Raw genomic sequence first — 6,773 nt, 5'->3', positions numbered from 1 at the left:
CAATCAACAATTAATCTGTGATTAAGATATTATGAACGCTATTCACATAAAAACATGAAAAGATTAAGAGCCAAATAATCAGATGCATTACAAAGAATAATTCATAAACTTTGTCTACATCTATCCCTAGGATTAAGAGTTTAGCTACCCCATACTTCACAATCTAAAACACAAAACTCAATATAATACCCATAACAAAAATTCAAGGAGAAGAAAAAGAAAACGAAGAAGAAAAGCTAGTGATTCGTATTATTATAATACTGTGTATAACAGTATGTGTTTTTTAATATTCTCTGTTTCCAGCTCCAGTGTACCAAAATATTATCACAAACTCCACAATCCTTCTCTTTCCAATCCCTAAACTAACCAATGAATCATATTCGCACGCTTGGTAGCCTTGTTCAAAATATTATATATTACAATTATAATAACTTGTATCCCCCCTTTTCAAGCCTAAAATGCAAAACCTTTCTTCCATTCTCTAAGGCATATTTCCTCTTCTTTAATTTTGCATTCCAATTTTAAATTACAAATTACAAATTTTAATCACAAAGGAAAAAAGGAAAATTATTACCTTTAGAAAGGGAAGAAAATGAATGAGTAACCATGAAGGATTTGGAAACGAATAGAGGTTTAGCGAAAGTGGAATGCGACAGAAGGATGGTGAACGTGTTTACTCGTTTTCGAACAGAGAATGTGTTTACGCATTCCGAACGGTGAACAGACGGACGCAAATCAACGAAGGTGAAGGGAACGCAAAGCAGACGGACGGTGACAGACGATGAACGCAAATGAATGAAGGTGAATGCTTATGAACGCGAAGGGAAGTCTTTTTCGGCGATGAACGCAGATGAATGCACAGATGAACGCGAAGGGAAGGTTAGGTGAACGACGCTTTTGATTTCGGGTGGAGAAGGGACAAAGTCGCGGCGAATTAGGTTTAATTAAGAAAAGGGGAAGTGATCAAATTGAAACGTTGTGTTTTGTAAAAGAATATTAACACAATAATTTTTTAGAAATTTCTTGACGTTTTTAAAACGTCAAAAACAAATTAAAATTTCTCTCAATGATTTTTTAGAATTATCTTGACGTTTTAAAAACGTCAAGAATTTTTTATAAATTTCTTGACGTTTTTAAAAATGTCAAGAACTTTTTAGAATTATCTCGACATTTTAAAAATGTTAAGAATTTGTTAAAACGTCGAGGAAAACTATATATTATTGACGTTTATGTTGAATTCATGAACATTCTTGACGTTTTTTAAACGTCAAAAAATTATTAGATATTTCTTGATGTTTAAAAAACGTCAAGAAAAAATACATCTTACTTGACGTTTAATTGCACAAAAAACGTCAAGAAAAAACGTCAAGAAAGTTGAAAATTGGCCTTTCATAAAAATTCTTGACGTTTTTTTATTTGAAATCACATCTTTCTTGACGTTTTTTCTCAGAAACATCAAGAAAGGAAAACTACAACCGTCAAGAGAGCCTATTTTTGTAGTAGTGATTTTGCGGACAAGACTGAGTGGGGAGTTGGGATTATAATTGCACAAAATGGAATTCACTCATTTCCTACTTTAGGGTAAGTAGATGAATGTTAGCTTAAATGGTGTCTCCAAAACTTGAACAAAGGGCACGTACCCTCTCTATGACATGAGAGGGGTTTTTGTTTATTAGTAGGACCATAAACAAGTTGTTCATTAGAGGAGCACTGGTTTTTAAGGATTAGAGGTAACATAGGGGTAAAGCGGTAAATTGATCCAACTGGTGTTACAAACACTCGTGAAGGACTAACTTACTATTATTGGTCTATATCCGTGGACACAGAAATATATTTTTAGTGAGAAGAGTTCAGTTGTGAGTCTTTAGTGGAGTGTACACACAACTAACGAATATTGATTAATGTGGTTAATGAGTTTAGCCAATTAATCTTAGATCGTTGTAGCTTCTAATCTGTAGGTCCATTAGGTCCCTTTCCTAGCTCGTAAAGGGTGATGAGATTTATTTATATTGGTTGTAATTTAAAATGTTTAAATTTAACTTGGGAATTAGTATAATGTATAGTGATACATTATAATATAAAGTTTATCAAACTTTACTATATAAATTTAACTTTGGGGATGATTCAAAATTAATTTATGAGAGATAAAATATTTGAATGAGTTCAAATATTAATTTAATGTGAATTGGATTCATATTAAAATTATTGAGAGAAACTTATATTTGAATATGATTCAAAATTAATTTAAGTTAAATATAAGATAAATAATTTAGTGTTATTAGTTAATTGGAGAATTAATTAATAGTTTAGTTTAATATTATTTAATTAAATTCGATTTCATTAATTATTAACTAATTGATTAATGTTTAATTAATCAGTAGATTTGAAATATATATTAATTTAATTATTTGTAAATTAATAGAATCTCATGGTTCTCTTCTACTTCATTTTCTATTCCTAGAAGGAAAGAGAGTTATAATATCTAGAAGAAAACAATTTTCTTAAAAAAATGAATTAATAAAAAAAGAAAAAATAAGGCTAACGCTATTGCTGTTTGCAAAAAGAAAAGAGTTTCTCTCAAATATCTCTAAACTTTTTCCCATCCCAATTGGTTCCACAAACCAATCTCATCACAGAGGTACTCTTTGCAATTTAAGCTCTCTTTGCAATGGACAGTCTTCAAAGTTTTTTTTAACGATGTTTCCAATGCTTTCCTTTCTCTCTCATGTTTAATAAAACCAATTTCTCTTAAAACCTGTAGGGAGGCTACATCGTATCGAATTTCATACAACTGACGTGTTCATCGAATTACAACAAGTGCCGCACAATAGTCTGTTCCGTGTTTGAAAAGTTGTGAGTGTGACACGCTGCACATGAGGTTAGAACGAGACATGGCAAGGCAAGCCCTACGCGCGCCTGCCAACTTCTGCCACAATATTTTGTACGCAAGCTAATGTCTTTGGGCTGTTTTTGTGGTTTTTGGAAATTTTAAGCAAAGTTTTGATATTTTTATGATCAACGGGAATTAAATGGAATTATTTCCCATTATTTTGCATTATTTTAGATCTGAAGGAGATCGAACAAGTTTATAAGACAAGGGTCCAAGCTACTCTCTATAAGTGACAAAAATGAGTTTAAAGTTGATTTCTAAACATGAATTTACTATCAAATGTTTCAAGCATGCTTTGATGTTTGAATATTTGAGGATACTGACATATAAAGTATTTCCAAAGCATGAATTTAGAAACATTTTGGTAAACATGTTTTTATTGATGAATTTACTAATGAAAATTATAAGCAATTATGATTGTGCTAAGTTTTCAAAATGTTTAAGCTTGAAAATAATATTAGCATGTTTTAGTCTATACCTAAAATATTCTAGAGATATATAGCAACCCTTCGGGAGAGATTTTCTTGTGCATAGAGGTCATTTGATTTGGATATTCAGTAAATACCTAGCTTTCCATCATTGGTATTAGATAAGAGATGAAGACTTCTAAAGATGCTTAGTTTCCCATCTCAAGGGACGAGAGCCTGTACGAATGCCTAGTTTTCCATCTCATTGTAGTTATAACGAGATAGGGCACAATTGATGCCTAGAGTTTCATCTCGTAAGTATCGTATCACGGGATAGGGCTTCTATGCCTAGTTTATTGTTTTTCGTCTCGACGATTCTAGGTATAGCAACTGAAAGGGAAAGTTTGAGATAAGTTGTTTGAGTTTGATTTCATTTATGTTAAGAGTTAATTGTTAAATACTTATTATTTCAAAACGATGTTTTATAAAACAATCACTCATTGGGCTATTTAGCTCACTCTTTGGATAAATATCCCCATATGGATTACGTTGTTTGGAAAATTAAACTGTGCTTTAGTACTTCAAAGAAAACTTCCCTCCCATGTCCTCTCACCTCATGTCTGCCCCATTTGTGTTGATAACATGAAAAATATTTAGCACCTTTTAATTGACTATGTCTTTATATCGAAATGTTGGTTCCATCTTCTCCAAACATTCAATATTTGTTGGGATTTTTTGCTCAATCAAGGCTTATTCTTCTTTGTTCTCGACCTGCTACCTATGATTTATGATTTTTTTTTTGACATATTATTTTATGATTTTGTTTGGTTTTATATTTGTGGCTTTTTTTTTGTTTTTTTTTTTTTTTTTTTTTTTGAAAAGGAGACAACCTCTTTATTAATATTAAAATAATAATAATAATTAGACAAAAGCTCATAGTACAAGAGAGTTATACAATGAATATGTAACCATGGATCAGGGGGGCACCTTGGCATCTCAACTAGGTTGACACCCCCATAGCACCCTCATCATATCCAACCAAGCTAAAACCCATAACAAAGGAGTAATGTCCAAAGGCAAAACAAACACAAAAAAAGCCTTCTATTTGTGGCTTTTGGTTTTGATCTTGTGTTGTCGCTTTTTGGATGTGATGAGGGCGCTAAGGGGGTGTCAACCTAGTTGAGATGTCCAGGTGCGTCTGTTGATCCTCTATCCTATTGCTCTTTGTATAATCCTCATGACATTGAGCTTTGTCTCTTCATTTTTCAATATTAATAATAGTGAAACTCATATCCTCTTTTTTTTTTAAAAAAAATATGGGTTAATTTGATAAAAGTGTTGCTAGCAGAGATTTGGTTTGAGCACAACCAACACATTTTCCATGATAACAAAAGGGATTTGCGTGGTGAAAATAGATCTATTAGATCTCTTGGAGCAATAAAAAAGAAATAAGATCTTTATGTGAAAGTCGAACTTTTCTTTATGGAGCATTGTGAAGAAAGGCCTTTACTTTTGGGCAACATTGGAATTGGGGCATGGTTGTGCGCTTATTATCAAAAGTTGCCCCTAACGATCAAACTGGTTCACTGTTGCGAACTGGTGGGTTAGTTTAGGACATGTCATTATTCTTGAACCTTCAGATAAATCTCCTTATCTTAGGGAATTAAAAGTTGTTCAACACAGGCTTGAAACAGACATGTATAGGGCTTCTGTATTTTCCCATAAGGAGCCAATGATTGATTATATATTGGTCTGTTTTGCAAAGGGAAAGATGTAACGACCCAACTTTTCTAGGTAAGTCGAGGTCATTAATTTTTAACAAAAGACTTTGGTTGATACAAAATGAAACGTAAGTCAATTGAAAAACAAATTTATGTCAGGCCTGATTTTTCAAATATTCAAGAAAACTTAAAAATAATACTATTTACAAATAAAAGTTTGTAAACTAAGTTTTAATACATCTTAAACCTCAAAAGAAACCATAAGCGGAAGCAAAATGACACGTTTCCTATGGCAATCACGCTTCCTTCCTGCCCCTCGCCGGTTTGCCACCTTTATTACCTTTACCTGAAAATTAAACATAAGAAGGGTGAGTATAACAATACTCAGTAAGAGACCCTCTACTGGTCCCGTCAGGGGAAAATAGATTGTTAACGTTCTATTGGGACACCCTGTACAGTCGCAGTCTTGTGATCCCGTAGGATGCACATCTCAGTCTAACGCCCCGAGGGACGTACATATCAGTCTAGTGTTCTGCAGAAACACATATTAGTCTAATGCTCCCGAAGGTGCAAAATAAATTGGTGATCCCGTGGGACACCTACAAGGCACACATCCCAATAAAAGCTAACAATTTTCCCCTCATTCCATTCAATCCATCTTTCAGTTACTTCAAAACATAAAGTTCTCTCTCTCAACGTCCTAACAGTCAACTTATCTCACTTTAGTCATATGTCTATCAATAATATACTAATACGTCAGTCAATCAAACTATACAGTCAATACACCCCTCAGTTCACCAGCACACAGTCATACTTTAGCGTAACGTACACCCAATCTAAACGACAATCACAAGTTCACATCTGCATCTCATACAAACACAATCTACAATTTTTCGTCCTGTCCACGTCCACACACACATATATATATTCCATGACAATCACAATATGCATTCAACATTAAGTCTACTTCAATTCATATGCATATATATATTTTCAGTCAATCCACAGTATACATTCAACACATACAATTCACAATCATAAGTGAGTCCAGTAGAAAATCCCTTACTTTCAAGTTAGTTAAGCTCCTTAACCACGTTGAAGTCTACGAAGAACGAACCTAAACATTAAGACAATTTCTCAATAATTCTCTTCAACGCATCAATCATTTAAATTCAACCCAATGTGAATTTTTTTTTTACAACTTACCCAAATCTTCGCGAAACTAGTTCTAACTAGAATCAATTGTTTGCTGCGAACCCAAGGAATTCGAACGTTACCTTCAACCTATAATCGAACAGTAAACGATTTCTCCAACCAATTAGTCCTGTAATATTACTTCAGTTTATTTTAGAAACAGTTACGAATTTCATAACTTCAATCTTACCAATCAGAATTTAATGACTCGTGGCAAAGCAGGAACGACAGCTAACGACCCAATCCTGTGGCAGGACGAAGAAGGAACTCGACGCGTAGAAAGTTGGATCTGGGGTCTTTAGTTCGCGTTCACGGCAGATGTTATTTGCGGAAGAAGTCGAGCAGTAGCTTTGCGAAGAGACGACGTGCGACGGAGAGACCGTATACAGACGGACGGAGAGTCGCGCGGCATTGCAGACAACGAGGAGAAGGAATCGGCGGCGGCTGGCTGAAAACAGAGGAGAAAGGAGAGGAATGGACGGCGACTGGCTTGGCTTCGACGGAGACAGATGTTGCGCGGCGGGACTGGGCAGAGGGTCACACGGCGCTGGGCAGAGGTCA

The 6,773-nt window shown here is 34.3% G+C and overlaps 1 long non-coding RNA gene across 1 annotated transcript; it reads right to left on the bottom strand.

Moving 5' to 3' along the window:
* Positions 1–5,308: 5,308 nt before the first annotated feature.
* Positions 5,309–6,497, bottom strand: LOC116405918. Its single transcript, XR_004219006.1, has 4 exons — positions 6,403–6,497; positions 6,225–6,302; positions 6,085–6,135; positions 5,309–5,364 (listed from the first exon to the last, which is right to left on the bottom strand). It is a non-coding gene; the product is annotated as an uncharacterized LOC116405918 (long non-coding RNA).
* Between the last annotated feature and the right edge of the window lie 276 nt (positions 6,498–6,773).

This window comes from Cucumis sativus, unplaced genomic scaffold (genome assembly GCF_000004075.3).
Source record: "Cucumis sativus cultivar 9930 unplaced genomic scaffold, Cucumber_9930_V3 scaffold46, whole genome shotgun sequence".
NCBI classification, from domain to species: domain Eukaryota; kingdom Viridiplantae; phylum Streptophyta; class Magnoliopsida; order Cucurbitales; family Cucurbitaceae; genus Cucumis; species Cucumis sativus.
The sequence above is the reverse complement of the archived record's forward strand: the minus strand, read 5'-3'. Positions and strand labels throughout refer to the sequence as shown.